This window comes from Benincasa hispida, chromosome 2 (assembly GCF_027475165.1).
Source record: "Benincasa hispida cultivar pf3 chromosome 2, pf3_genome.v1.1, whole genome shotgun sequence".
Taxonomy (NCBI): domain Eukaryota; kingdom Viridiplantae; phylum Streptophyta; class Magnoliopsida; order Cucurbitales; family Cucurbitaceae; genus Benincasa; species Benincasa hispida.
In genome coordinates this window covers 47,063,675-47,069,450 of record NC_143479.1, presented here as the reverse complement: position 1 = coordinate 47,069,450, position 5,776 = coordinate 47,063,675, and the positions used below count along the sequence as shown (strand labels likewise).

The following is a 5,776-nucleotide window of genomic DNA, read 5'->3' as shown; positions in this document are numbered from 1 at the left end:
GTGTTCAGCAAACCCTCTTCTATAAAAGTTACTTTGAAGCATGTTTTAAACTCAAGTTAAGTATAACTAGAGCGCTTATTGATTCTGTTTTTCTCCACTGTGCGTTAATAGTTGATTCTTTCCTTACATATCATGAGCCTTGTCAATATTTTTTTTTATTTTTCTAATTTTGAGTCTTCTTCTTTTTATTTTCAACATATGAAAAATGACAAAAAAAATTCTGCTTTCGAGTGTTTATGAGAAGAAGGAAAGCCTACTTAACTTAGTAGGTTACATTGATTTAAGCAAGAAGGGCCCTGAAAAATAGAAGAATTTTTTATGTGCCTTGATAAAAATCTCCCTTGTCATCTAACATAAGACATAAAACTTAGTGCTTCTTGGGAGGCATCCCAAACTTTTAAGTTGCTTATTGTCATTTCAGTCATTTCCTTTCTTTTATTTTTTTAGTTGGCTTCCATGATAGTCCTATTTTTTTTTTTTTTATAGTCTCTCTTATAGGAGCCTATTAGCAACACAAAGTATGTTTGCCGCCAACCTATTTTGGTGGAGTTTCGCACACTCCCAAGATTGTATCAATTACTTTGAGTGACTGTTATATTCTTTTTCATGCATTAGGGACAATACATCATTCTAAGTTTGGGAGGCATACTGCATACTTTTGTGTTCGAGTTATTTTTATCCTGCTATACATGTTAATTAGGAAATTATCGATGTTATACATGTTAATTTTAATGAGTTGAAAATTTGGAGTAATTTTTTTTCCGATTTTTGAGTAGATATGATGTTGATAAAGTTTATATGCATGCTTTTGACGGTGATTGTCTATGATGTACTTTGAATATACATGTTTATCTGCTATGGAAATAGGATAGCATATTCTTGAGTTATGATTTGTTTAAGTACCTCTTTGAATCTCCCATATTTTGCACACTTAATCCCTTTAATTTTGAACCTTTAACTCAATAATGAGTTAATTCGAGTTAATTTGGTTGTCACCTCGAAAGGCTCTACCAGTCAGAGTTGTCTTGCATGATAGTTTGTAATGTGTTACTATAGGAAAAGAAAAGATTGTATTTTCCTGTTGAAAAATAATTGTGCACAAATGAAATAGTGGAATAACAGAATATCATTAAAAGAAAGAGTTGAGAAAAATATAAACATGTAATGTGTATGCATGGATAGAGGTAAAAAGAGCTACATTTGTTTGGAACAGTCAGGACACCTGAGAATTCACTAGGTATGAGTCCCTGTAGTAAATGTGTGAAAGCTAGTGACCCAGGTAAAAGAATGCAACTTTAGGGGTCCTTTTAGTGAGTTATTTGAGTCACTCTAATCGATATATTACTTTCTTGAATGTTTTCATGCTTAATGATTGGTGCATGATGCTAGAGTGGGGCAAAAACTAGAGAAGCTCAATTAAATCTAAAGTCAGTTTTTGAGTTTTGAATTGAATGTGACTTGCACACACACATATAGGGATGAAAAGATTTGGCCTTAAAATGTTGTAATGATAGATGTGCTTGAATGTTTATACTTATGGATCTAACATGTTATTCTCACTATTGAGGCATGAATGTATTTTATGTATATTTAGAATCTCTTCTATGTTCTTAATCTTTTTTGGCTCAAGACTAGAAAAATTTTAAGTTTGGGGCCATGAAACACACCTATAATGTGCATTTATTACTCTTGATTTAGGATAGTTTTTAAGATAATATTGTTCGATTTGATATGTTTATTAGTGATTGTAAGGTTATGTTCAAAATATCAATTCAATGTCAAAATAAACCATATGATGTAACCCTATGCTTGGAAAATCTTGCCTATTTAACCTAGGGTTTTTGGTTGCCTCCACATCGAATTTTGGAGTTTTTGAGGCCTAGAGAGAGGGTTTAAAGTAGAGTATGGAGTGTCCTTCATCACTGGAATGCAATCAAAAGTTGGATAACTCTTCTTTCCCTTTTTTTTGGATTTATTTATGTATTTTGGTATTTTTGATATGGTTCTGTCTATGGAAGCCATGTTAGGCTAAATTTACCATAGTTCTAGGGGTAAATGACTTCTTAGGTTAAATTGTTGAACACTTTGCTTCTTAAATCATAGTTTGCATTTACACTTTCTAGCATGATCGTTCTTAATACTTTTAAATGTTTGATCAACATTTGAATGATTCTATGATTTAGATCTTGCTTTGGTGAGTAGGCTTCAAATTAGATCATGTGTGTTAAACTATCGTTTGAACACACAGGAAGTAGTCAGATAATGGTAGAGATTGTTCATGAAGAATCTTAATGTCATGCTTCTTAATTTGGTCTCAAGAAATTAGTTATCAATTATGTTTGCATGAGAAAAGATTGCTATCAAAGGATTCGATCTAGATTAAAAACGTCTAGATCTATGTGTTGTGTTAATTACTTTAATAGTTCAAGAAAGTGTGTTTAATAATGTCTTTGATGTAATTTATTCCCTAAGACATCTCTAGTTTGATCATCATTATATTCGATCATTTTTATTGCTTTCTTAGATTAGTTTAATTTGTTTCCCATCGAAGTCGGTCCCCTAAAATAAAATTGAAATGATCTTTGAATAGCTAAAAGTGTAATTAATCTATTTCCCTTAAGATGATACTCGGCCAAGGTCGTTTTTGTTGTGGTTGACACCTTAAATCTCATGGGTCCTGTAGTTTGTAATTTTAATGTACAAACATTTTATTTATTTAATAAAATATGAGATATTTTATTTGACACTTAGTAGCAATAACCCACAAACTAATAAACTAACATCCAAGGTTATCTTTTGTAACAACCCGACCCCCTAGGACTTAAGTTAAGTCGTTACTAAATACATGCATGCATGGAACTCAAAACGACACTCGATTATGGTGAAATAAATGCTAATTAAATAAGGTATGTTCAAAAAACTTTCATTAAATTCAAATATTAAAACAATAGTAGGGTACCCATAAATCATAAAGGATAATAAATAAGTCTGAAAGACGATTCTTAAAAGTAAGTTTTAAACATCAAAACTAAAAGTTAAGAGAAACATGAAAAGAACTCTAAATCTCATGAGTGGAAGCGTAAAAACTAGTCCCAGTGGCTCGATCACAAATTCTGTTTGTCCATCGCCGGTGCATCTCTACCCTTACCTGAAACAAAAATATGAGAATGAATGAGTATAAAATATTCAATAACTAACCCCACTACTGGGGTCAGGCTAGGCATCTATGTCCTCTAGATACCTACCTCTGGTGAAACATATAAACTGCTTTAGTCCTCATGGGACACATATACACATGAAACAAAAAGAAAACTAAGTTCTATCCTACTGTAGTTAAGTATGCCCACTACCTTTGGTGAATCCCGAAGGAGACACAAAACTGGTGAATCCCGAAGGAAACATAAACTGGTGAATCCCGAAGGAAACACAAAGTCTAATGGGCATCTAACTAATCGGTAAGGACACTTACACAGTCTCAACATCATAATTATCACTATATGAATCTATGACATACATATACCTCAACATCATGGCTCTATAACATACACATATACCTCAATATCATCAGATCCAATACAACCATATGGAATCAAATACAATCTCATGCTAGCATTCAAGTGTCTATGTACACAAATAAATCTTTCAGATCTCCTACCAGAGCATACATTGGTCATACTATACTATCAGTCTATCATGTTGTCATACTGCCATAACATTCATTTATCGTGCTAGCATACATCTAGTGTCTAGCTCGTGGGTAGTTCCAGTAGTAAGATTACTTACTTCAAAGTTAAATCCAAAGAAACCCAAGCAAGCTTATCCTTTTCAAGACAAGAACACCTAAGATAAATCCAACTTTTAAATCAATATTTTGGATCTAACTCCAATTAACCAAATTGTTCAAAGACCTCCAATTTTACTTTACCTAAACTATAGCTTGGTCTAAACTTAATTCCAAAATCCACTTCTGTTGGCTACCTAAACATACACAAAGTTCAAAATTAATAACTTAATTCTCCACCATTAATCTTAACTCAAAATAACCACCCAACAACTTACTCCAAACTTACCAAACTTTAAAAGATAATTAGCCTTTACTTTGATGAGCAACACTCCTAAACCTCTCATGTCTTGAATCTAAAGTCCAAACCCAAGAGATATTAACTATTTTAACCCAAAACCAAAACATATAAAATTTAATCTAACAATCCCCAAATCAAACCACAATGGAGGTTACCAAGCCTTGGAACTTACCAAATCGCCACGAAGAAGGAACTTCAACACCCGCTGGACAGCACACAAATTCTCCTCCAAAACCCCCCAATTAACCTTTAAATGCAAGAAGGAACACTATTATAATCCCAAGACATAATCAAGTGATCCAGAAAACAACCAAGAACAACAAAAACACCAAAAAACTTATGCAAAAATTTTACTCCAACCAAGATTCGATAAGTTACGAAGGAGATTTGCGGTGGAAGCTGGTTCGATGACAAGGTTGAGCTAACGGCGAGGGGAGGGCACGGCTTGCTGGGAGTGCGTATGTCTAGGTGGCGCGGACCTCAGCGACTGGGCGTCGACGGCGCGACTTCAGTTGGTGGGAGCAAATCTGGGCAGCGGCTTTGGTGGTCGGTCAACAAGTGGCGCCATGGAGCACGAACGGATGTCCTAGTCGGCGGCTAGATCTCGCAAGGATGGACGATCCACTCGGCGGCTGGACAACGTAACGTCAAGTGGGGGAAAAGGGCTGGACGGCACTCGACAGCTCGACTAAAGCCAATTCCAACGACGATGAGCGACGAGTGGTGAAGCTATGGCTGGGGAGAAGTCTTAGCGACGTGAGGAAGAAGAAGAGAAGAAAGGGAAAGAAAAAGAGGAAAAAGAAAAAGGAAAGAAAAAGAAAAGGAATGAAATAAAATAAAATATATTTTATTTTATTTCCTTCCTATTCCCCTTTATTATTATTATTTTTTTCCATTCTCTTCTTTTCCATTTTTAAAACCATAATTCTTGCCCTTGATTTCCAACACTAAACTCTGGAATTAATTTTCAATATTAATTTTCACTTAAATGATTTAAATTTCAACAATTGCACTTAAATGTCCAAAAAAATTCCAAAAATACCCTCAAGTAATAAAAATTATTGAATTACATAAATAAATAAAAAAAATTGGAGTGTACATCTTCCGTAACTTAAACATGTATGTAGAGACATACAGGTGGATCCTGTTAAGTGATAACCTAAATGGTCTATAATAGATGGATAAGGCTGGGTATCTTATCTGATGACACTACGAATACGACCCACTTTGTATATGTTAAATTGTTGTAAAGTGCTACAATTGATCTGATCCTAATAATTCATGTGGAGGCATGTGCGGGGTATTCTACACAAAGGATTTTATATGAGACCGGACCACAAAATCACTAGTCTCATTATATAATACCGTTAATAATAAAGACTTAAATTTCAACATGATAACCATAGGTGACATGACCTGAATCCTGAGTGAGTTGTAAACTCTTGCCTATAACGATGGTCATTTGATTTGTATGGGTGAGAGTGGTCAAATCATCAACTCAATAAGCCTACCATTTTAGGGATTCGTCTGATTGGGGAGTTGGAAACATAGCTACACAAGATAGAATTCATTTATTCCTCAATGTCGGGGTAAGTAGATAAATTGCTCTTTTAAGGGTTGATTCTGGGGCCTGGACAATGTGGCGCCACACCCTCTCTTGGATCAAGAAAGGTTTGGTCATAGTGGAACTATGA

General features: G+C 34.5%; 2 long non-coding RNA genes across 3 annotated transcripts; both read right to left on the bottom strand.

Moving 5' to 3' along the window:
* Positions 1 to 2,909: 2,909 nt before the first annotated feature.
* LOC120071655 (uncharacterized) lies at positions 2,910 to 4,911 on the bottom strand. 2 transcript variants are annotated; one of them, XR_005480307.2, is made up of 3 exons: positions 4,443 to 4,897; positions 4,255 to 4,329; positions 2,910 to 3,148 (listed from the first exon to the last, which is right to left on the bottom strand). It is a non-coding gene; the product is annotated as an uncharacterized LOC120071655 (long non-coding RNA). The 2 variants fall into 2 exon arrangements; XR_016527845.1 differs by having other exon boundaries at positions 4,255 to 4,911.
* LOC150037946 (uncharacterized) lies at positions 3,157 to 4,248 on the bottom strand. Its single transcript, XR_016527656.1, has 3 exons — positions 4,071 to 4,248; positions 3,926 to 3,978; positions 3,157 to 3,840 (listed from the first exon to the last, which is right to left on the bottom strand). It is a non-coding gene; the product is annotated as an uncharacterized LOC150037946 (long non-coding RNA).
* Positions 4,912 to 5,776: the final 865 nt, after the last annotated feature.